Source organism: Entelurus aequoreus, linkage group LG08 (assembly GCF_033978785.1).
Source record: "Entelurus aequoreus isolate RoL-2023_Sb linkage group LG08, RoL_Eaeq_v1.1, whole genome shotgun sequence".
Lineage (NCBI taxonomy): Eukaryota > Metazoa > Chordata > Actinopteri > Syngnathiformes > Syngnathidae > Entelurus > Entelurus aequoreus.
This window is the reverse complement of record NC_084738.1, coordinates 35,907,835-35,934,069: the sequence shown is the minus strand read 5'-3', so window position 1 is coordinate 35,934,069 and position 26,235 is coordinate 35,907,835. Positions and strand designations below refer to the sequence as shown.

The 26,235-nt window shown below is 38.7% G+C and overlaps 1 protein-coding gene across 3 annotated transcripts in view; it reads left to right on the top strand.

Moving 5' to 3' along the window:
* The first annotated feature begins 623 nt into the window (after positions 1 to 623).
* The window catches only part of LOC133655084 (uncharacterized), a 45,489-nt gene continuing 19,877 nt past the window's right edge, over positions 624 to 26,235 (top strand). Inside the window, exons 1-2 of one of the 3 annotated variants that reach the window (XR_009826943.1) lie at positions 624 to 847; positions 24,542 to 25,391. The gene's annotated coding sequence lies outside the window, so the exon portion shown is untranslated. Of the gene's footprint in view, positions 848 to 3,853; positions 4,530 to 24,541; positions 25,392 to 26,235 lie in introns of those variants that run through there. The other 2 variants (XR_009826944.1, XM_062054991.1) reach the window with 2 other exon arrangements.

The window sequence follows — 26,235 nt, the reverse complement described above, 5'->3', positions numbered from 1 at the left end:
AGCCAAGTGTTTTCTGAGGTGGTACTTGGGATGACTGCATTATGCTGATAGTATAGCAACTTGTGATTTCTGTGATGGCTCTCCATCTCTGCTTGCAGCAAGTTGGTAAATCACAAGATATGGTTGGCTATGCAATTCATGGTACAAATATATTATATTTGTACCATGAATTGATTTACGTAGACCCCGACTTAAACAAGTTGAAAAACTTATTGGGGTACGTGTTACCATTTAGTGGTCAATTGTACGGAATATGTACTGTACTGTGCAATCTACTAATAAAAGTTTCAATCAATCAATCAATGGTGGAAACGTGTGAGAAGCACTGCGTTGGAGATATTAAAACCAACACAATATAGGTCAGTCAATATATGCTTAACTAAACATCTGTATAAACACTTATCGTTGTGTTAGTGATAACAAAGCAAATTAGTGGAATGCCTAATCCAGGTCTATTCAACTGGCCAAAGCTTTTCATTTGGCCTGCCGAACATCGCCCAAATATGCTTGATGAAACCATTAAAACTAGGGTTGAGCATGTATGTAGTAGTACTCCCGGCACCCTACAGGGGGCAACAGCGAAGCATAAGTGTCACAATGAAGCAGCAAAAGGGTAAGTAGAAGAAGACTACTCATTCAACCCGGGGAAAAAATCCAAATAAATGGAAAAAGTCTGACTTTTAACAACGATTGGACAACAAAGTTTGAATCTTCAGCCCCGATCAAGTCCTCGAGTCATTGTTTCCTGCCGGACCTTTTAAGCGACGGACACATTGACCCAGACAAGCAGCAACAATGGTAGACATCCCAGCCTGTAAGCTTCCTCACCAAACTTGGTCAAACATTTGTAAGTAGATATTGTGCATAAATATATTTAGTTTGTTTTGTATTGAAATTGCTGACTTCTAGATGTCATTTGTATTCGCAGTCGTGTTGTTTTTTTGTCTGAGAGTGACTCTGCCGATCAAACCTCGTTTAATACATGTAGCGCTAAATTTGACCAGTAGAGGGCGACAACGCTAATAGTGATACATTTGATTGATTGATTGCTTGATTGATTGAGACTTTTATTAGTATCACATAACAACATACAATGTTCGTGGGTGAATGTTGTATAACGCCAATATGTGTAAACATTTGTAATTTATTATGTGAATATTCAACACGAAAAGTTCAATTTTATTTATGTAAAATACACAATGGACATTATTTATGTAAAATACACAATGATGGGTCAAATGCAGAGAATAATTTCGCCACAGCTCGTGTGTGTGTGACAAGACTTTTGTTATGTTTATTTTATGTTTTTGTTTTCAGTCTTACGAACCTAAATGAAGGAAGAATTGTACAGAAATAAAACTCCATCCATCCATCCATTTTCTACCGCTTGTCCCCTTCGGGGTCGCGGGAAATATTTAAAAAGAAGGAATATCAATCCTCAACATTTTTTCTTTTATTGACAGTGCAGTGTGAAAGCCAATGTGTTTACTTTGCAATTAAGTAAACACAGTCTCAAAGTAATATATAACCTGCGGAAGAATTCACATTCCGATGTCCGGCCCCTGAGCCCTTGGGCTCTTGAAACTGCGGCCCTCTTTATTATGTAATTAAATAGCCCTGGCCTAATATAACCCCCGTGAGATCATTCATCAATTATTATTTACTAATGTTATTACTATACCACCATTCAAACTTCAAAACTTCCCATGTATTACAAGAAATGTGTACACATGTACATCAGAACAGGACACTTGGAAATGATCAAAGACCATATACAGGGGTCAGGTGCCATTTTGGAGGTGATTTGAGTCGGTTCTATTTTTTTCTTTGTTATTTTGTGTAATGTTAAGGACCTGTTTATTTTGTCTTTATGATTTGCTGCGGGCCGATAAAAAATAAGCTGCGAGCCGCAATTGGCCCCCGGGCCACAATTTGACTGACTTAGGTGTTCATTTGGGTATAATTTAGGTTTAAGTTACGACTTACACAAACACTCAACTTACATCGCCGCTCTAGGAACGGAACTCGTACATATTTTTTATTTGCTATTTATTTTACTCATACATGGACCCAGTGGGACCTCGTGTATATCGAGAAGAATGCTTTCCTAACAATGGTACGATGGTGATGAAGATGATGATGATGTGCTCACAGTATGTTTTAGCGGCCAAGATGCTTTAAAATGGTTTCTCTCTGCACGCCCCCACACACCAGTGAAGCATGCGTTCTTCTTGTTAGGGGAAATCACAATGTTGATTTCCCCCTAATTCTTAATTGTGAAGTGAAGTGAATTACATTTATATAGCGCTTTTTCTCAAGTGACTCAAAGCGCTTTACATTGTGAAACCCAATATCTAAGTTACATTTAAACCAGTGTGGGTGGCACTTTACCCACTGGGTGGGTAAAGTGTCTTGCCCAAGGACACAACGGCAGTGACTAGGATGGCGGAAGCGGGGATCGAACCTGCAACCCTCAAGTTGCTGGCACGGCCGCTCTACCAACCAAGCTATACGTCAATTCCAGGCTTGTCAATGTCGAAATATTATCATAATTAGCTTCACAATATTTTATTGCAAATAGCAACACTTCAAAACAGCACCAACATCTTTAGTATCGCAGATGACATGTCTGCAGTGCAGGAGGTGTGTTGGGGAGTGCTACAAACTGGCACACTGCAGACAAAATGAATAGGAAAATACTATCAAGAGTTACCCATGGTGGTCCATGAAAGGCTTGGTCAGGGGTGTGCAAACGTTTTCCACTGAGTGCCGCACACTGAAAGATCAAAGCATTCAGAAGCCATTTTGCTATTTTTCATTTTTAAAACCAATACAATATACTGTATGTATATTTAATTAATTAATTCAATTTAGGGGAGTGCTAAAGGTCCGGGTGTCCCAAAAGGATCTTAGTCTTTAAAGTGTTAAAAATAAGTCCTATATTTCCTATCATACTTTCAATGCTTAAATATCTATAGATCAACTTCAGACCTATCCGATGACATAAAGTAAAACATTTTTTTGCGTTTTATGCCCATTTTGTCAAACAAAAACCCTGCTTTTAATGGCAAAAACACAAAATATGCTATATTTTCCCCCACAAAATGTTCAAAGTGGAATATTTGATGTGGAGTAATTGGAGTCCTAAATGGGTAAATAATTCATAACAACATTGCTTTTGTCTCATTATTGTTTTTTTAATAATGACAATTTAAAAAAAAAAGTTCCACTAAAATTATTGAAGATCCAAAAGGGCCCCACTCATAAAAGTGTGAAAAATAGGTCATGTATCAATACATATTATTTTTACATTCAACGCTTAAATCTCTATATTAACTCCACATCTATCCGTCGAATATAAGCTTTTATTATCTATGCATGTTTTCTTACGTTTTATTTATATGGCAAACACACAAAATATACAATATTTTCCCTCATAAATATGTGCACTAATTGGAGCCTTAAATGGGTCAATACTTTGGACCAAATTTGATTTTCATTATTATTTTTTGAGCAATAAAATTTTCTAAGTTAAAAAACTGCCTGCATAGCATCTTTGTGTTATTACAGTCAAATTTACAACTTTTTCTCATTACATTTCACCTGTTTACTCTTTAATTCCCCTTTTTATGTTTTTTATTTTTTTTTGGAATGGTATTTTTAAAATGTTCTGTGGGCCGTAAAAAATTAGCTGTGGGCCGCAAATGGCCCCCGGGCACACTTTGGACACCCCTAGACTAGGTAAACACTGCACTTCCTGTCTGCAGCTTTGCGCCTCAGTCGACAAGAGTGTAAAAGTACAGACATGGCCATTATGGCTGATGTGTTGTCGCTCCTGTCTTGTCCCCTCCAGAGAACAAAGATATCCAGAGATGGATGACCCGTGTGTGTCCGTCATCACGTAGAGACGACGAGCCCAATCTCATGGACGAGTCCTAAATTCCAACAGCATGTGCCCCAAAAAAAAAAAAAAAAAAAAATACAGAATATATACATATAGTGTTGTATTTGAGTTGAAATGTGGCTTTGAAATATCTAATCTAATTAAAACATTTTAAGATAGTTATAAAGTAGCATTGAGTATTTAATCATTGTCAGAAAAAAGTCATTTTTACAAAACATTTAGAGTTCTAATTAAAATTATTCAACCCGGATTGTAAATGTTATATCTTTGCAGTATAAACCAGGGGGTCTTAACCTTTTTGACCTCGGGTCCCAACTTTGCTACTACAGAGGGGCTTTGGGCCCACTCAAATATTAACACCTTGTGTTATTCTTGATTTTTAATCGTAATCAATAATCGTATCTAACCTACACACAGTTTATGATCTTGTCAAATGACACGAAACTATGTGTTTGGCACAAAGATTCTTTAACACACAAACCTTAGGCTTAAGTCAGACTGATTAGAAAAAAGGGTACTCATCAAATATACTGCATAAGAAGGGACTCATAAATAACTGACACACATTAAATGTGCTTACAATCATGTTGTGCTAAAATAAATAAGCTTAAAATAATAATGAATATTTTTCTCAACTAAACTGTCAATAAAATTAAAGTGCAAATAAAAATACAAATTCACAACTTTAGTCATAATTTTTGCGCTTAATAAACTTCTCTGTGACTTCAGCTTCAGACTTCTTCTGTTTGTTTGATATTGTCATTACTGCCACAAGTGGTGGAAAAGTGTATTACAACTGAGTACCGCTGGGGTCTATATGGACCACAGCTGAGAAACAGATATTTTTGGCGGCCCTTAGAGGGCGCTATATGAAACACTGGTTTGAACCATTGAAAGTACAGTTTCTATTTTTTTTTAAATTGACTGTTGATAGTTTGAACATTTTACAATTGATTGTTGAATATTTTTGAGTGCAACTATAATAAGAATCTGAGTTGGTAATCAGACATTTTGGAATGTGGCTTGAAAATATCAAGCCACATTTGAAAATATCAAGCCACATTTTGAAAAGAGAAACTGGAAATTGTGATGTATCATGTTGTATGCTTGCATGTTCGAAATAAACTCAAACTCAAACTCAAACATGTTTTTTTTGGATAATTATTACAATAGTCACACATAAAAACATGTCAAAGAAAGTATACACGCTGATGTACTCAAAATTATTCAACCCCAATTTTAAATTGTATTTCTTTGCAGTATAGTTTAAACGTAAAGCTTTAAGCCAAAACACTTTTATACTTAAATTTAAACCATTAATATTACTAGTTTTTTAACTACATTTGTACATTTTAAAGATGACTGTTGGATAGTTTTAAGTGCAACTATAATATGAATCTGAAGTGGTAAAATTGACATAGAAATGTTTTACATTTTCTTTAAAACGTGTAGGTTTTACACTGATATAACTTTTAACATACTTAAAATTGACAAATGCAAATCTATCATAAACTGTTTAGTGTAAGTATATCAGAATGTACTTTATATGGCACTTTGAGGAATGGAAAAATCCTTGTGGGGTAAATCCAACACAATTTAGACTATTTGAAACCTCGGCTTCTCTTCCACCTCCGTACTTCCTGTACCGTGTTCTTGACAGGCCTCGGTTCCTCGTCTGTAGAAAACTGCACGACAAGGTCGTTTTGGCCGATGTGTCGCCATTCCTGTCTTGTCCCGTCGAGACAAACAAAGACAGAAGATCCTGTTGAACGGCTCTGTGATGATGCGACACTGTCAGCCTCCTGTCTGCCTCAGCAGGACCACAGGATGCAGCAGAGAGCGGGGCCTTCATTCACAGCCATTCATAGAGCAACTCTGGGAGGGTTAGCCTGTTAATGTTCAACCACAGACAGGAACTGATACAATACTCCTGCACCGCCTCATCATTATTCCACATCTTCATCTTTAGCCTTTAATCCGCCTGAGAATGGCATAGATAAAAAAGTATTTCAAAAAATGTAAAAAAAACAATGTTTTATTGTAATCAAACGGTTAAGGGCATGATTTACTAAGATCCAAGTACCTCGCTCAAAACAACGTGTGCAATCGATAAAGTAGCGTGTACTATTCGTGGGTGTGTTGCGTGTGATCTACTAAGACTGCATGTGTAATTAAAAAGTGGTGCAGACCGCCTTAGTTAAATGAGAATTTTGCGGGTCACCATGGAGACACTCATTTACTGCACATTCATGTTATCATGCTCCTACCTGTGGCATTTTGCTATGATTTAAAATAAAAAAAAGCAAGAGACATCTACCATTGTTGATGGGCATTTTAGAAGCAGTGGTGCATTGCTTCTACATTGAAACTTTTTTTTTTAACCGCTAAAACTGCATGGGAAGTACTGTAGGCTGCACTGTGTGTGCTCAAGATGCAAAAAATGCATATTCCAAGAAGTATTTATCACATATGATATATGTTAGTAATAAATATTCTAAAAAAACGAACATCATTAAAGAAATATTAAAATGACACCAATCAATTTGTTTTCATCAGCCCCTTAAGTCATCTAGCAGCTAGAGAATTATAAAAGGATGTTGCTGAATAGACGATGTGTTTAATATTTTTTATTTCTGTCCATCGTCTGTCTGTGCAGTGCAAGCACTTCTTTCTCACAGACACGTGTGCAACGGTGTCAGTTTGCAAAATAAAAGGCAAAATACTGCTCCCAAAACGGTGATGAATGTTGGTAAATCACATTGCACGTGTGAAATAATTATATTTGCATTTTCTTTCCCAGATCAGCATATATTTTGCATATTAATGAAGACAGAGACGCAACATGGATTGCACGCCTTATTCTGCTCACTTAACAGACGCAATCTACTTTGCACACGTTTAGTAGATCAGCTTTGTGTGTGCACTAAGTTTGTACATAGTACACGCAAACCTTTAGCAAATCAGGCCCTAAATCTTTAATCAGAATAATTACACTTTTATTTTGATTGATCTCCATTAATCACAGTAAATTACTTGCGTGCATCGTTTAAATTAACTTTAAAAAAGACCCCAAAATTTGGACACAAGTGTTATTTTATTGTCAGAATGTCATAAATGAATATTTGTTTTAACGTTGTACCTGAATGTAAGTCATTTCTTTGCTCAGAACTTGCTAACAGTTGTATGTCAAGTACACTAGGGGTTTATTTTGAGGTGAAATTTTCCAGTGAAGACAACATTCAGCCTCCTCGCTCATCTGTATGCATTGACCTGATCACTGACCGTCAAACAACCTGCGCTGCATTTCAGGTAACCATCTGGTGTTAAAGTACCAGTAGAGTGTAAAAACAAGTTGACTTTATATGCTTAATTGTGTTTCATTGTATCCATTAAACCATATCCAATTGTATTTACAATGCACAAAGCATGTGAAAATACTGTTTAAACATCACAAAATGACACAAATTCAGTGGCATTTTGAATATTCCACTCCGAATATCTTCGGCAATTTCCATAGATTCTACGTCACTGGAGTAACGCTTCTGCACTCTGACCATATTATCAGATCAGCCACACTGGAAATATGCAAACAATTCAAAAGAGATGTGCTGTTTATTATTCACAATCCTTATGTAAGATAAGAATATGATTGGCTTTTTTTTTTCATTCAAAATCATAAATAAATAGCTAACAATAGAGTCAACAAATAGAGGGTCCTCTATTGCGCCCATTATACCCTCTCTAAAAACATCTAGAAAGTGCCAACAATACTCCATTTACCTGTCTTGACCTGAAAGTTAACCAAATATGAGTGATATTGTTATTATAAGCGCCAAAGCAGACAGACTATTTTAGCGGCATATTGATAGTAGTGAGCTAATGCTATTTTACGCTGATATTGTTGACACACTGAGCCGTCGGCTGCTTCTGCTTTGTCTCAAACTTGCAAAGAGTAAATTCTAGATTAGAATTCAAGCATTTAAGCAAAGACACAAAAAGACGTTTTTTGCTGCAACTATTTGTATCCCTTTGTGAGAATTGGGATTAATTCTTCATCTAAACTGGATTATGTGAGCGTCTTGTCGGTTGGCATCCCAGCGAGAGTGGGAATATTACAGTAAGTGTTTTTTTTATTGTGGTTTATTATGGTTAGTGTGTATGTTTAGCAGCTCGCAATGCTGTGGATGCCATAGTGTTTCAATAAAACTGCATCCGTACTCTCGGCTTCTAAAACTTATTGCTCATCCTCTTTGTGTTTGGGCTAAAAAATATAACGTCTGGGATCATAAATGATTCCCGGGCGCGGCCACCGCTGCTGCCCACTGCTCCCCTCACCTCCCAGGGGTGATCAAGGGTGATGGGTCGAATGCAGAGAATAATTTCGCCACACCTAGTGTGTGTGTGACAATCATTGTTGGCTCACATAAAGTCTGCTTGATAAGCATTGTTGTTGATGGAGAAGGGATCTTTGGTTCCTAAGTCTACGTCATGCGACCACATGACTGGCTTCCTCATTAACTCTCAAAATTGCTAGGGAATCTCCATGAGATTGATACTATTTTGATCATATCTATTCATTCGCAAACTTTGAAGATCTTTTAATGTCATAAATCAGATACAGTATGTATGATAATAGCTTCAATATAGAGGCAATTTGTTTTTCCACTCTCCTGGCACTTTAAAGTAAAGAAGCATGTGCATTCAAACTAAACCGCGTGATTAATATGTGCATACATGAATAACGCGGCCATGTGTTTTTGATTAGCTCTAGTTATTAGAACTGTGATTCTCAAACTGTGGTAGTAGTACATGGGCTCTATCTAGAGATCACTTAATTATTCAAACACAGTGTTACTATTTTTTATTTTTTTTAATTGTATTTATTTATTTTTTTGGCAAGATGGCGGCGCCCTGATGGCAGCGGCTTGCAGACGCTCTTGGGAGTGTAGAGCGATTTGGCAAAAATACCCGTCAATTCTGTCAATTTCATGGCTGGCTCAAAGCGTGGACACTCTGTGATCACATACGACCGACAGACAATTCTGGATGTGGATAGATCGGGTCGTTATAGACTTAAAGATGCATGTACGGTGGACCTCCTCGCTAGCATGGGAATACTTCGCGGGCTACATCGAGCGGCCTTTGTAGCAGCGGAGTCAAGTACTAGTGGGGACCGTCAATGGAGGAGACGTAAGCGGTGTGAGCGGAAGCAGAAGCGGGGATGCCGAGCGGGGCTAACAACAAAGCGAAAGGCTAATCCTCAAAGAAGCGTGGAGTGTCCGGGTAAGAAGTCATTTAAACTAGAACTAGCCGGCGACAGGCTGGATAATCCCTGCACACATAGCAATTCTCTTAGAATAAAACACAACTCACATAATGTTTTTTCTGTTGTGACTGTGTCAGAGGTAGACATGCATTCTACTGAGGTGGCTAACTCTGATGCGTTCAGTTTATCGCAGCACCAAGCAAACAATCTGAAAATTCCCGTCGTATCAATTCCTAGATATGGGCGAAACTATTTAAAGTGCACTACGCATAATAAACGCAACATTAATAATATTGCTACTTCGGAGAATTTCAACAAACAATCCTCAAAACAGCCCACTACCTATAATATGGGCTTTTTTAAACATAAGATCATTATCTTCCAAAACGTTATTAGTTAATGAGGTCATTAGAGACAACAAACTTGACGTCGTTGATCTCGCCGAGACCTGGCTCAAACCAAACGATTTTTTTGCGCTAAATGAGACATCTCCTCCTAACTATACGAATGCACATGTTGCCCGTCCTCTTAAAAGGGGCGGGGGTGTCGCACTAATATACAATGAAAACTTTAATCTTACACCTAACCTAAATAATAAATATAACTCGTTTGAGGTGCTCACTATGAGGTTTGTCACACCGCTGCCTCTCCACCTGGCTGTTATCTACCGCCCCCCTGGGCCCTATTCAGACTTTATCAGTGAATTCTCAGAGTTTGTTGCTGATCTAGTGACGCATGCCGACAATATAATCATAATGGGGGACTTTAATATCCATATGAATACCCCATCGGACCCTCCGTGCGTGGCGCTCCAGACTATAATTGATAGCTGTGGTCTTACACAAATAATAAATGAACCCACGCATCGCAACGGTAATACGATTGATCTAGTGCTTGTCAGGGGTGTCACCACCTCCAAAGTTACGATACTCCCGTATACTAAAGTAATGTCCGATCATTACCTTATAAAATTCGAAGTTCTGACTCATTGTCAACAAACTAATAATAATAATAACTACTATAGCAGCTGCAACATTAATGCTGCCACAACGACGACTCTTGCTGGCCTACTCCCTTCGGTAATGGCACCATTCTCAAATTATGTCGGCTCTATTGATAACCTCACTAACAACTTTAACGACGCCCTGCGCGACACCATTGATAGTGTAGCACCGCTAAAGCTAAAAAAGGGCCCCTAAAAGGCGTACCCCATGGTTTACAGAAGAAACTAAAGCCCATAAATTATCATGTAGAAAGCTGGAACGTAAATGGCGCGCGACTAAACTTGAGGTTTTCCATCAAGCATGGAGTGATAGTTTAATAACTTATAAACGCATGCTTACCTTAGCTAAAGCTAAATATTACTCAAATCTCATCCACCTCAACAAAAATGATTCTAAATTTTTGTTCAGTACAGTAGCATCGCTAACCCAACAAGGGACTCCTCCCAGTAGCTCCACCCACTCGGCAGATGACTTTATGAATTTCTCTAATAAGAAAATTGAAGTCATTAGAAAGGAGATTAAAGACAATGCATCCCAGCTACAACTGGGTTCTATTAACACAGATACGACTGTATATACGACGGATACCGCCCTCCAAAATAGTTTCTCTCTCTTTGATGAAATAACATTTGAGGAATTGTTAAGATGTGTAAATGGGACAAAACAAACAACATGTTTACTTGACCCATTTCCTGGGAAACTTATCAAGGAGCTTTTTGTATTATTAGGTCCATCAGTGCTAAATATTATAAACTTATCACTTTCCTCTGGCACTGTTCCCCTAGCATTCAAAAAAGCGGTTATTCATCCTCTACTCAAAAGACCTAACCTCGATCCTGACCTCATGGTAAACTACCGGCCCCCTACTGTCCCACCTTCCGTTTATCTCGAAAATCCTCGAAAAAATTGTTGCACAGCAGCTAAATGAACACTTAGCGTCTAACAATCTCTGTGAACCTTTTCAATCCGGTTTCAGGGCAGATCACTCTACGGAGACAGCCCTCGCAAAAATGACAAATGATCTACTGCTAACGATGGATTCTGATGCGTCATCTATATTGCTGCTTCTTGATCTTAGCGCTGCTTTCGATACCGTCGATCATAATATTTTATTAGAGCGTATCAAAACACGTATTGGTATATCAGACTTAGCCTTGTCATGGTTTAACTCTTATCTTACTGACAGAATGCAGTGCGTCTCCCATAACAATGTGACCTCGGACTATGTCAAGGTAACGTGCGGAGTCCCCCAGGGTTCGGTTCTTGGCCCTGCACTCTTTAGTATTTACATGCTGCCGCTAGGTGACATCATACGCAAATACGGTGTTAGCTTTCACTGTTATGCTGATGACACTCAACTCTACATGCCCCTAAAGCTGACCAACACGCCGGATTGTAGTCAGCTTGAGGCGTGTCTTAATGAAATTAAACAATGGATGTCCGCTAACTTTTTGCAACTCAACGCTAAGAAAACGGAAATGCTGATTATCGGTCCTGCTCAACACCGACATCTATTTAATAATACCACTTTAACATTTGACAACCAAACAATTACACAAGCCGACTCGGTAAAGAATATGGGTATTATTTTCGACCCAACTCTCTCGTTTGAGTCACACATTAAGAGTGTTACTAAAACGGCCTTCTTTCATCTCCGTAATATCGCTAAAATTCGTTCCATTTTGTCCACTCGCGACGCTGAGATCATTATTCATGCGTTCGTTACGTCTCGTCTCGATTACTGTAACGTATTATTTTCGGGTCTCCCTATGTCTAGCATTAAAAGATTACAGTTGGTACAAAATGCGGCTGCTAGACTTTTGACAAGAACAAGAAAGTTTGATCATATTACGCCTATACTGGCTCACCTGCACTGGCTTCCTGTGCACTTAAGATGCGACTTTAAGGTTTTACTACTTACGTATAAAATACTACACGGTCTAGCTCCAGCCTATCTTGCTGACTGTATTGTACCATATGTCCCGGCAAGAAATCTGCGTTCAAAGAACTCCGGCTTATTAGTGATTCCCAGAGCCCAAAAAAAGTCTGCGGGCTATAGAGCGTTTTCTGTTCGGGCTCCAATACTATGGAATGCCCTCCCGGTAAAAGTTAGAGATGCTACCTCAGTAGAAGCATTTAAGTCCCATCTTAAAACTCATTTGTATACTCTAGCCCATACTTGCCAACCCTCCCGTTTTTAGCGGGAGAATCCCGATATTCAGCGCCTCTCCCGACAACCTCCCGGCAGAGATTTTCTCCCGACAAACTCCCGGTATTCAGCCGGAGCTGGAGGCCACGCCCCCTACAGCTCAATGCGGACCTGAGACTGAGTGGGGACAGCCTGTTCTCACGTCCGCTTTCCCACAAAATAAACAGCTTGCCTGCCCAAAGACGTCATAACATCTAGGGCTTTTATAGAGTGCACAACTGCGCACACAACAAGGAGACGAAGCAGAAGAACGAGGAAATTACAGACATCCATCCCATCCATCCATTTTCTACCGCTTATTCCCTTCGGGGTCGCGGGGGGCGCTGGAGCCTATCTCAGCTACAATCGGGCGGAAGGCGGGGTACACCCTGGACAAGTTGCCACCTCATCGCAGGGCGAAATTACAGACATGGCGGCCGAAATGATATACTCATCATGAACGGAGAGGTTAAACAGGACAATACTGCCATCTAATGGATAGCCACTGGAACACTGAAATTCAAGTTTGTTTGTTTTTTTTCTATGTAAATAAAATAAAAAATATATATATAGCTAGAATTCACTGAAAGTCAAGTATTTCATATATATATATATATATATATATATATATATATATATATATATATATATATATATATATATATATATATATATATATATATATATATATATATATGAAATATATATGAAATACTCGAGTTGGTGAATTCTAGCTGTAAATAACCACGCCCCCCCCCCCACACCTCCCGATATTGGAGGTCTCAAGGTTGGCAAGTACGCTCTAGCCTTTAAATAGACCCCCCTTTTTTAGACCAGTTGATCTGCTGTTTTCTTTTCTCCTTTGCCCCCTCGCCGGGTTATTCCGGTTCCGGTGACCATGGATGAGATGCTGGCTGTCCAGAGTTGGGACCCGGGGTGGACCGCTCGCTTGTGCATCGGTTGGGGACGTCTCTGCGCTACTGACCTGTCTCCGCTCGAGATGGTCTCCTGCTGGCCCCACTATGGACTGGACTCTCACTGTTATGTGGATCCACTAGGGACTGTACTTAGAGGGGGGGGGGGGGGGGGGGGGTTACCCACATATGCGGTCCCCTCCAAGGTTTCTCATAGTCATTCACATCGACGTCCCTTGTGTGGGCTCTGTGCCGAGGATGTCGTTGTGGCTTGTGCAGCCCTTTGAGACTTTTGTGATTTAGGGCTATATAAATAAACATTGATTGATTGATTCAAACTTTGTGTATTTTTACAGTGGTCAAACATATTAAATATACCTGTTAAATACCTGACAAAACCCCTGCCTTGTATTTTTTTTTCCTACTACCCTACTGTATTTAATTGCTGGTCATTATGGTGGTACTTGGAGAGCCAAGTATTTTCTGAGGTGGTTACTTGGTGAAAAAGTTTGAGAACCACTGTTTTAGAATATTAAATTAAATCTCATAAAAAATGTATAGCAGTGTTAAATAAATAGGCCCTGTCAGCTGGGTATGCACCTCCTCTGAATTTTGGCAGGGATTCAAGGAACTTTATTGTCATAGCAGCACACATTAGACACAAGAGATGACACAGAAATTAGTACCCGAGGTCCCACATTTAGCCGAATGAGTACCACAAGAAAAATAGTATAAACATATTAATTCAAATAATACAGGGTATAAACAGAGTGGGTCACAAATAGTGTAGGTTATTAGTAATAGATTATTAATAAAATTGAATACATTGTGATCATGTAGTGCAGGAGTGTCAAACGTACGGCCCGCGGGCTGAACAGTTTTTTTCTGGCCCGCATGATGAGTTTGCCAGGTATAAAAATGAGCTGCTTTTTTTTTTTTAACGAAAGAACTTGCTGTTCTAAATGTGTACACTGGATGTCACAATAGCAATTATGTTAGGCAAGCAAATGGTTTATACCGGGGCCAAGCAAGAGGTACACAGTAAAGGGTGACTGTGGCTTCTCCTCCTCGACCCACATGAAATTTAAAACCTGCTGTTTTACGTCTTCTGCTTCGAACACATCGTCATTTGGCACCCTCGTTGCCCCAAAATGTCTCTGTCAAACACAAGAAAAGTAAACTTAACCCTTTTAAATAGTTTCTTACGTTTCTTACGGTCTGTTGAGTTAGCACTGGATTGATACCGTACGTGGACATGACAAAGGTGGTATTTGATACCTAGAAGAGTTTACATGTTGTGTTTCCTGTTCAATACCAGAAAGACTGACTTAAAGTTAATCCTGGCTTTATAGATACACTGAAACAAAGTCTAAGCTCATTGTGTTTTTGAAACTGCACCAATTTCCTCAGAATTTTCAACAAACATGAAGTGTTTTGTCCAGAGGATTAGTTGTGATTTGTATGTTTTCATAATGTGCTTGTTCTATTTTTGGCCAAAGCAAGACAAAGAAAACAACCTGGAGTTGTCTTTATTTTTAAGTTATCATGTTATCATTTTACCATTACGGCCCATTTGAGAATAGATTTTCCTCCATGCGGCTCCTGAGCTAAAATGAGTTTGACACCCCTGATATAGTGCAAATAGTATGTCAAAATAATGACAGCAAAACAAACCAAATAAAAGCCCAGTTCAGGACAGTTGGGACACGTGTGCCAATTAAGGATGGAACAAAGACACGGCAAACATGTGACAAACGCAATAAGCAACGGTAATAATTTCAAACACCCAATAAAATTTCACATTTCCGTGGAAATATGTCATATAAATCTTGCTGCTTCATCCTTCTTCTCGTCACACAACATCACGCTCCTCTGTAAACAAACCCCCACTCTTCTTTGTGCCAAAGCCTTGTGTTCGCCGAGCTGCTGTGACACAGTCCCTTGGATTACCGGGATGATGCGTTTAATACTGGAAAGCATGCAGCCTCTAGTGTCAGAAACCATTGCAATTATTTCAACTGCAACTGCACTAATAGTTAAAGACCTATGGTAAATTTAAAATAACGTCAAAAATCCTGCAGTCTCTGGTGACATCTTTGGTGTTAAATGGTTTTAATAAAAGTATTTCCCCATGCCTGGACACAGGTTATACAAGTATTGTATATTATTAAAGTATAATCACAAAATAATATAATACAGTAGGACAATGACATAACAAAACTAAAAAAGTAGGGGGTTTTTCATGAAACAAGCGAAATCTTACAATAATAAAGTTGTATACTTTTTATGCTGTCATAATTATTGTACATGCTTTCCCTAAAGTTTTGAAATACTTTATATAATGCATACATATATGAACAAAAATTGCGTAATGAAATAATTGGTTTTAAAAATCATGCATGAAATAACAGTTTATTTTTAAAGGATGATTAAAGAATTTTAAAAATAACACATAATAGAATTAATCTATAATAATATAATGAATAATTAAAATGTATGTACTCCGCCTTCCGCCCGAGTGCAGCTGGGATAGGCTCCAGCACCCCTCACAACCCAGTGAGGGACAAGCGGTAGAAAATGGATGGATGAAAATTAAAATAAATTTCACGAAGCATAGAAATATTTATTTGTATTTTACAATATGTTTTTAAATCTATTATGCATATAATATAAACACAACTGTTTCATTTATATAATTGTATAAAACGGTTTATGCATTTTTGCCAATGCGTCCAGACTTTCGGGACACCCTAATAATTTGATCGTAATGTTATTACTTTATTCTTGTAACATATGACTTATTCCTTAAGGTAAAATTGTTGATATTTCTATGTAGTGAATTGAAAAGGAAAAGAGTAGTAGTATGTACTTTAATTATTGGTCCTGACAAGGCCATCCATCTTCCAGGAGACAGTCAGTACGACTTCGCCATGCCTCCTCCCAGCTTGCAGATGATGTGTCCTGTGGCCTCCTGTGTCTGTCTCAAGCCTCTTTCAATGGTGACGTCTATCAGATTGTCTTGTGTTTAATGGTAAACTCGGCAGATTTCTCCACCAACCAAATGCACATTGTTGTTTACACCAAATTACTGTAAATTGAAAAAAACTACCACTTTAATTTTTACAGTAAAATGCTGGCAACTGAGCTGCCAGTTTTTACCGTAAAATCTACAGCTGTTTTTTTTTTTTTTTTTTTTTACAAAAAACAGTACCACTTATATTTTAAAATAAAATTCTGGTCACTGATCTGCAGTAAAATCTGTAAATGTTTTTACAGTGCACTACTGTAAATTTAAAAACGATATCATTGTTTTTTCACACTAAAATTGTGGAAAATAAACAGACCATTTTATACCATAAAACCTACAGTTGTTTTGCAGGGCATTACTGTACATTGAAAAACGATATCACTTTTATTTATTTTTTTAATTCTGGACTCTGGGCAACCATTTTTTCACGATAACATTTAGAGTCGCTTTTTTTAACGATACATTATTGTAAATTAAAACATGGCACTACCTTTATTGTTACAGTAAACTTCTGACCACTGAGCTGCCAGTTTTATATCATAAAATCAACAGTTGTTGTTTTACAGTAAATAGAAAAGTAGCACTGTATTTTTACAGTATAATTTTGGAGACTGAGCTGATAGTTTTTAATTATAAACTCTAGTGTTGTTGATTTTACAGTGCATTAGTTTACATTTCAAATTGGTAACACTTTAATTTTACAGTACAATTCTGAGGACTGAACTGCTAGTATTATACAGTAAAATCTTTTGACATTTTTTTAACGTGTAAAACAGCTGGGATAGGCTCCAGCAAACCGCAGGACCCCAGTGATAGAAATTGGATGGATGGTTGGAAAGCACAATACAGTGTCAGATGTTAGTCAAGGTCTTTTCTACCTTAAAGTCAGAGGAGAAGTGCACTTCTTTTGGAATGTTGCCCATTATCCTCAATCCTTATGTGAGACAAGAACACAAATGTTTTTATTTTTTTCATGCATTCCAATTCGTAAAATACGGCAAGTGCAAGGTGGCTAACAATTAAGATAATGGGGGAATCTATTGCGCCCACAAAGTAATCTAAAAAAACATTCAAAAACCAACAACAATACTCCATTTACATGTTGTGACCTGAATAAATAATCAAGTGTTAGGGGAATTGTTCATATAAGCTCTAATGCAGAGGAACTACTTTTAGCAAGGCCGTGATCACAGAGAGCTAACTAGCTTATGCTTATTGACTAGCTTATTGACATACTGAGCTGCTGCATCGCCTCTGAGTTGGTAAAAGTTAATTCTCGATCTTAAATCATGCCTCACACTTGTATAGTAGAAAGTTGTGGCCATAAGCCGAGAAGTTGGTCAACTTTGACATTCAACTTAGACCTAGAGATCATGACAGAGACATGAAAGATGCTGTTGTGCACCCATTTAAAAAAAAAAAAAGTACCTGCATGATGATTATGATTACTTCTTCATCTAAACGGGAAAATATGAACATCCCATCAGTCGGCATACCAGTGAGAGCAGACATTGTATATTAAGTGATTGTCGTATTTTGTATTTCTTGTTTAGCACTTGACAATACTACTTGATGGATCTGCTTATCACTCAGCTTCTAAAACTTGTAGTTCATCCTCTGTATATTCAGGCTCAAAAATATAAGGTTTTGGATCACATGTGTCAAACTCAAGCCCCTCCACATCGTTTTATGCAAAAGCCTGGAAATAATGTGCATCAATAAAGTATTTAATCTTTCTTACAAAACTTGTTTGTTCTTTAAGTTTTGTCAGAAAAATTGCAAGTCTTTTGAACATGAGAATGATCTGACCATGCAAAAAACAATATTTTAACAAAGGGGTGTCCAAAGTACGGCTAGCAGCTCGGGTTTTGTTGGCCTGCAGAATGTTTTTGGATTAAAAAAAACAATTGGATATGGTGGGTTAATGGATACAATGAACACAATTAAGCATATAAAAGTCAACTTGTTTTCCACTTTACTGCCACTTTAATATAAACATCCTCAGTTTCACTATATATATATATATATATATATATATATATATACATATATATATATATATATATATATATATATATATATATATATATATATATATATATATATATATATATATATATATATATATATATATATATATATATATATATATATATATATATATATATGTATATATATATATATAATATATACAAAAATAAAACACATGACATAGACTAGATAATTTATAGTATTAAATGAATTAGAGCAAATATTTAAACTTGTATTAAAGAAAATACAAGCCTCCTCTCCTACAAGCTATTTAGCAAATGGACAAATTTAACCAGGATGTGGTCTTTGTGAGGTTTGGAATCCCTCCTGCGTGTGTGGTGAAGGCGTGTGGGAGTGTTGTGTGGGCTTTCCCCTTACAGAAAGACGAAAAGGCCAACCTACACACTTGCCGCTATTCTCCCTGCTATGACATTCAGCTGGAGTCTGTCAGCAAAACAGCCAACAGGGCAGAAAGTATAGAAGATTTGGCCAACAAGAGAAGCGGGACACAACAAAGGCTGTGTGAGAGTGGAAGTGTGAAGAAAAGGAAGCGTGTGAGGTAGACTTGACGTGCAGATACTGTGTGTGTCGGTGGGACCGTCCTGGTGTGCAGAATTGTCTCACTCCTACACTCGCATTCCTAAGTATCAGCAGAAAGGACATGCATGTGAGCTACCTGCATGAAGTGTATGGATGTGTAGGAGGTCAAGCTCTTTTATCTTTTACCGGCTGTCAGTGCAGCCCAAAACATCCGACACAGATTTGGCCACGCTCGGTTGAGGACACCAGGATCCAAAAAGGATTATTTTTCAAAGCAAGGAAAAGGAATATCATTTATATAAGAACATTAGCAACACTTTGTCTAACTAGAGCATCAAATTACTATTACTAAAGGCCTACTGAAATGATTTTTTTTTTATTTAAACGGGGATAGCAGATCCATTCTATGTGTCATACTTGATCATTTCGCGATATTGCCATATTTTTGCTGAAAGGATTTAGTAGAGAACATCGACGATAAAGTTCGCAACTTTTGGTCGCTGATAAAAAAAAGCCTTGCCTGTACCGGAAGTAGCGTGACGTCGCAGGTTGAAAGGCTCCTCACATTTCCCCATTGTTTACACCAGCAGCGAGAGCGATTCGGACCGAGAAAGCGACGATTACCCCATTAATTTGAGCGAGGATGAAAGATTTGTGGATGAGGAACGTGAGAGTGAAGGACTAGAGTGCAGTGCAGGACGTATCTTTTTTCGCTCTGACAGTAACTTAGGTAAAAGGGCTCATTGGATTCCACACTTTCTCCTTTTTCTATTGTGGATCACGGATTTGTATTTTAAACCACCTTGGATAATATAACCTCTTGAAAATGAGAGTCGAAAACGCAAAATGGACATTCACAGTGACTTTTACCTCCACGACAATACATCGGTGAAGCACTTTAGCTACGGAGCTAACGTGATAGCATCGTGCTTAAATGCAGATAGAAACAAAAGAAATAAGCCCCTGACTGGAAGGATAGACAGAAGATCAACAATACTACTATCAGGAGACACCGAACCAAACACTGGACCTGTAACTACACGGTTAATGCTGTGCCGCCTGTCGAAGCCTAGCAATGCTGTTGCTAACGACGCCATTGATGCTAACTTAGCTACGGGACCTCGTCAGAGCTATGATAAAAACATTAGTGCTCCACCCACGCCAGCCCTCATCTGCTCATCAACACCCGTGCTCACCTGCGTTCCAGCGATCGACGGCGCGACGAAGGACTTCACCCGATCATCGATGCGGTCGGCGCCTAACGTCGGATAGCCGCTGCTATCCGACTCAAAGTCCTCCTGGTTGTGTTGCTGCAGCCAGCCGCTAATACACCGATCCCACCTACAGCTTTCTTCTTTGCAGTCTCCATTGTTCATTAAACAAATTGCAAAAGATTCACCAACACAGATGTCCAGAATACTGTGGAATTTTGCGATGAAAACAGAGCTGTTTGTATTGAGATACAATGTGTCCGAATACTTCCGTTTCAACCATTGACGTCACGCGCAAACGTCATCATACATAGACGTTTTCAACCGAAATTTAAAATTGCACTTTATAAGTTAACCCGGCCGTATTGGCATGGGTTACAATGTTAAGATTTTATCATTGATATATAAACTATCAGACTGCGTGGTCGGTAGTAGTGGGTTTCAGTAGGCCTTTACTAAATGGTATATAAATATATCACTGACCACAGCAATACGAAGGAGCTTCAGGTTGTGCAGTGGCATCAGTCAGTCCATGCACTAATTTAGTCAGAGTTCTCAAATAGTTCGGCTCTAAATAAGCATCCTACAATCCATGGAAACACCTTAATCCGATCATATTCGGTTTTTGAAAAGTCGGACTAACACACCTGGATTATGGGATTGAAAACCTGATCTCTCGAGTGGGTGTGTTCCGCCAGATGGGACCCTTTGTATCGCGCATGCGCCAGTCTCAACGCATGGGATATAAACCGGAAGCAGCTACCGTTCAAATAAAAACATAGCAAGAATTGTATTGAAGAGGATAATGTTTGATTGCTTCACAAATTAAAAGAACTGAACATTTTGAAGTGCATTGATGGAAGAAGAAAAAACAGAGACTTATATAAAAAAGTAGCTAAGTAAATGTACAATACCGGCTTAATTCGGAGTCCCGAACAAAATACGAATGAAATGAAAGATAATGAAGCAGGTGTATTAAAGGCGAATATTAAAGCGTACACAAACCTCTTCACGCTGCATTTGTGCACTCCAAACGTATTCGCAGTAACTCTGTATTCCACACAACTGGCAATAGTCCAGAACAATAGCAACTTTCATCTGGAACAGTACCGGCCGGGGCACGAACGGTCTTTTCCTCCAAATTTAAAACTCCTTCCATCAATCTACAGAGCATATGAATGAACTCCCGAGACATTCGGAAGTTTTGTTTTCATGATTGTCAGTCCAAAAATTCCTTCGAAAAAACTCTTTCCCTACAATCTTTTTTACTTGGGACCTGCATCTGGTCCAAGACCTTCTTGGTAGTAGCGCCATGTTTGTAGCGCGATATAAGATCATTCCTTGACGCTGTCTGCTATTTAACATCAGCAAATTAATTAGAGACGTAATATTTCAAATCTGTGCCAGTATTACAGCGGACATCAGGTACAACAGAGCTAAACTGAGCCGCAGATGCCTGGTATAAGGTCATAGGTCAACCGGAAACGCAATACATTTATCCGTGCGAAAAGGAAATAAGCGCCCCCCAGTGTATGGGAGGTACACGGCGTATGACCAATAGTCACATTTGAGAGTGTGCATGGACACTTGGGACTTCACACGTAGGTGTGAAAATAAAAAAAAAACTAACTATTCGAGAAATCGGACTAATTAGTGCATGGAAACGTAGTGAGTGGCGTCTGGCTACAGTTTGTGGCGATGCAACCATCTTGACTGAGAGCTTTATTTGATGAAGGCTGGGTTGTTTAACAAGACAACACTGCAACATCTACACACAGTAGCTGCCGACTGATGTCACTGCACAACCTGAAGCTCCATCTTTTAGCTCTTCTCTCTCAGATGATGTTTTATGGTTATTAGGCTGAGTCAGCATCAGTAAGGGTCTTCATTTGGGTCTTTGCAGACAAGTCTGCAAGAACATTCAGCAGCGTCCTGGCTAAATTAGGGTCCTGAGCAGAATTTTATTTTGGAGCGTTGTTGTTTGAAGGGGTTTTTGAGTGTTTTTTTAAAAGGGCTTTATTGGCGTAATAGATGAATCCCCATTACCTGCATTGTTAGCCGCCTCTTGCTAAAACATGTATTTACTTCATGTTCTCAATTTGTACACAATTCAAATTTGTACACAACATAATTTGTTGAAAGGACTAGTTGGTACAATCCCTGGGGACTCTGCATGGCAGGGGCGTCCTCCTCCCTGAGCCAGGCTTGCACCTGACCGCATACCTAAGTGAGGCTATGTGACACTGCTGGGAGGCTTTTCCACCATTGGGACACATCTTCAGTTGTGTGCCCCAGCGTCACGGGGTGTTTCGGCCCGGCTTACCACAAGACACCCTCTGCTGAGGAAGGGCCCACCCCAGGGTGATCAAATCCCTGGGTGTGTGTGTCCCATTAGGTGTTAGCCTTAGCAGCCCAGCTGGTGTCACTCCTCCTCAACCACAACCAATGGCTCGTCCTCTCTGCTGTGTTGGCCAGCTCTTTAATGGCCTGTCTGTGAGCCTGCCCCCTGACTCCAACCTCCCTAAGGAGCTTTGCTGTTGTGCTAGCTACAAAGCCCCTACAGCCCACCTCCACTGGGCGCACCCTTACCCTCCAGCCTCTGTCCTGTGCCTCAGCTGCAAGGTTGGAGTACCGCAGCTTCTTGCGTTCATACGCTTCTTCGATGGCATCCTCCCACGGAACTGTCAGTTCAATGATATAGACAATATGGCAGGTTTCAGACCATAGGACGAGGTCTGGACGGAGGGTGGTCGTTGCGATCGCCGGGGGGAAAATTAGCCTCTGATCTAAGTCAACTCGCATCTGCCAGTCCCTGGCTGCATTCAATGGGCTTAGATCAGGATTTGAAGGTCTTGTCTTCAGCTTTTCCCCCTCCCGAACAAACGCTGGTAGGTGTCGGCACACATCCTGGTTGTTGATGGGTTGGGCGTTGATGGATATCCTCCTGCACTCAAGTTTGTCAGCTAGACATCTGAGGACCTGGTTATGTCTCCACGTATATCTGCCTTGAGTGAGGCTGGTTCTACAGCCAACCATTATGTGCTTGAGTGTTGCTGGGGTTGTACACAGGGGACAGGATGGGTCCTTTCCAAACCATTGTTGCAGGTTTATGGGAGATGGTAGCGCATCATATGTTGCTCGAACAATGAAACTCAGCCTGTTGGATTCCATGCCCCAAAGTTCGCTCCACGTGAGTTTTTTTTTTGAAGGGGTTTTTGAGTGTTTTTTTAAAAGGGCTTTATTGGCGTAATAGATGAATCCCCATTACCTGCATTGTTAGCCGCCTCTTGCTAAAACATGTATTTACTTCATGTTCTCAATTTGTACACAATTCAAATTTGTACATAACAAATGATACATTTCTCCATAAATGTGTAAATAAGTTGCAATTCACATAACGAGATAAAAAAGAATATCTAATTTTTCAATAAGGTTTAAAAGTGTTTATTTGGATTTTTCTTCCTCGTACTTTGTGAACATTTTGCATTTGAACAGTCTTTTAAACTTGATCATATTAGAACTTCGTTTGATTTTTTTTTGCTTATTCCATTCCATAATTAAGTTTTGTAAGTGTTGTACGTGCATACACATGTTTTAAATTAGATTTTTCGCTAAGATTATATTTCTCCTCTTTTGTTGAGAAGAATTGTTGTACGTTCTTGGGTAGCAGCTTACAGTTTGCTTTGTGCATAGTTTTATATGTTTTCAAATGCACCAAATCAATGATTTCAATATTTTTGATTCAGTGAACAAAGGGTTTGTATGTATTATGTATTATTCTAACTGATCTTTTTTGTAACAAGCTTATAAAATGACTACCTTCAGCGTTGGGATCTTGGCTGTGTATCAGTATTGGTTGTCCGCGAGTGTTCTAATTTTATTCATGAATTTGTCCAATCTGTTTTAAAATATTTTTTTCAATACATTTAGAAAATTGTGGAGTAAGTAAACAGGTCCATAGTTTGTAACATGGTGGTTGTCTACAGTCTTATACATTGGTGCAACTTTTGCTATTTTAGTTTTGTTTGGAAATGTGCCTGTTTGAAATGATAGGTTGCTGATACACAATACTGGTTCAGACATCTCTTCAATAACCCTTTTTTAAATCTTTTTTTATATAATTTCTGTTACAATCCATTGAGGTCTTGGATTTACATTTATTTACAATTTTGATTATTTCCTCGTCATCTGTCACGTCCGTGAGGAACATGGATTTGGGATTTATGTCTATGGTATCATTCACGTCCTCAACTGACACTGAATCTGGAATCCTTTTCTCCAGATTTGGTTCAATATTAACAAAGTAGTTATTAAAGCCTTCAACTACTTTGTTCATATCTTAATTTTTTACATTTCTGTCTGAGAAGTATTGAATCCTTGAAGCCTTTCACATCCGCTGTTTGCAGGGTCTAACATAAGACAGAGTGCCTCATACTGAGATACTGTGCTTCATAGGTTCCATCAGCATAGAAGCTCTAATGTTCAAGCACCTCCTCTGATCACCTCATCCGTATGCCCAGGAACCGTCTGCCACGTAAAGTCCTATACAGTGAACTTTGCAGAGAACGGAGAAGTCGTGGTTAACATAAACCACGCTGCAAAGACCATCTCCACTCCATCTTGAAGCAATGTAACATCCCAACAGCCAACCTGGAATCTCTTGCAACTGACATATTTATTGTGCATGACATATGTGCTCGTGGCATAGATGCCTTCGAAACAAGCCGCACCCAACTAAAAGAAGCTCTCCGCCAACGCCACCATTGCCAACGATACCAACAACAAAGACTGGGGACTGGAGTTTGCTGTTCTGTTTGTGGAAAACTGTATGTGAGTTTGGTGTCCGGAGCCATATGAGATACCATTTCCCCGGAACCAACCCTTGTGTCGGGCGTCATCGTCGATAACGACAAACTACCAAAGAATAGAGGTTAATCCTTCTTAGCACCATTTTTTAATGATGCTTTTAAGGATACTCCATGTTGCTCTCATGTTGTTTTTGTTCCTGTCTAATAAAAGACCGTGGTATTATTTCCTACATGTTAGTAGTATGTTAGTTAGCTTATTTTTATATACGTTTTGTACTTAGCTTGTTTTTATATGTTTTGTACTTATTTTCTCCCTCTGTGGATCTTTGTGTTAAAAAAATTTCTATAATCTATATATTGTATTCTTCTTGTTGCAAGCAATTTTTAGTCCCTTTGTCATCCATGGTTGATTGTTTTTCTTTTGCTTCTTACGAAGTTGTTTTCATTATGAAAGGGTTTAAAAAGATTACCATATGCTTCGTTTACATATTTTTTTACTGTACACATTATCCCAGTTTTGTGTGTGTAATCTTTGAAATGTGTGTTTGTCATGTTTATTACTCTTCCTGTAATTTCCGTCATAGATTGGGAAAGCTAGTAGATGATCACTTGTGTCGGTTGTTAGCAGACCACTTTTAGTATTATTATCAAAACAAAACAAAATATTATTGACATTGGCGTTGTTAGGCTTATTTTAGGGGGGCTCAAGCCCCCATAAAAGGTTCTTAAGCCCCCCTAAATAATTTAGTGTTAATAAAAATAAAAATAAATCAATTTTTTTTTCTTTTTTCTTTTTACAAATACATGCCGACATATTCATTATAAAGTGGCCCAAAAATGAGTTTAAGTAAATAATCATATAACCTGTCATTATTCACTCAGTTTCCCCTCACTTCATAGCGTAAGGTAGAGAGCCCCTTTAGTGCGTCGATATCCAATCCATTCCACTTGTTCATATAGAAAATGCCCACATCACTCAAAATCCAGTCCGCATTTTCTCTGCGACCTTGCTTGTGGTCCTTGGACTTGTTCATACAGAAAATGCCCACATCACTCAAAATCCAGTCCGCATTTTCTCTGCGACCTTGCTTGCGGTCCTTGGACTTGTTCATATAGAAAATGCCCACATCACTCAAAACCCAGTCCGCATTTTCTCTGCGACCTTGCTTGCGGTCCTGCAGGTGTACGAAGCACATTAGCACACAGCACTGCAGAACAACAACCTTGTGTCTGCAATTGTAAATAATTTAGTTTTTAAGTGTTGTGTTTCTTGTAGAATCTGTATAAAGTAATATACATTAGCCTATTGTTAAAATAATGAAAAAAACATACTTAAATATA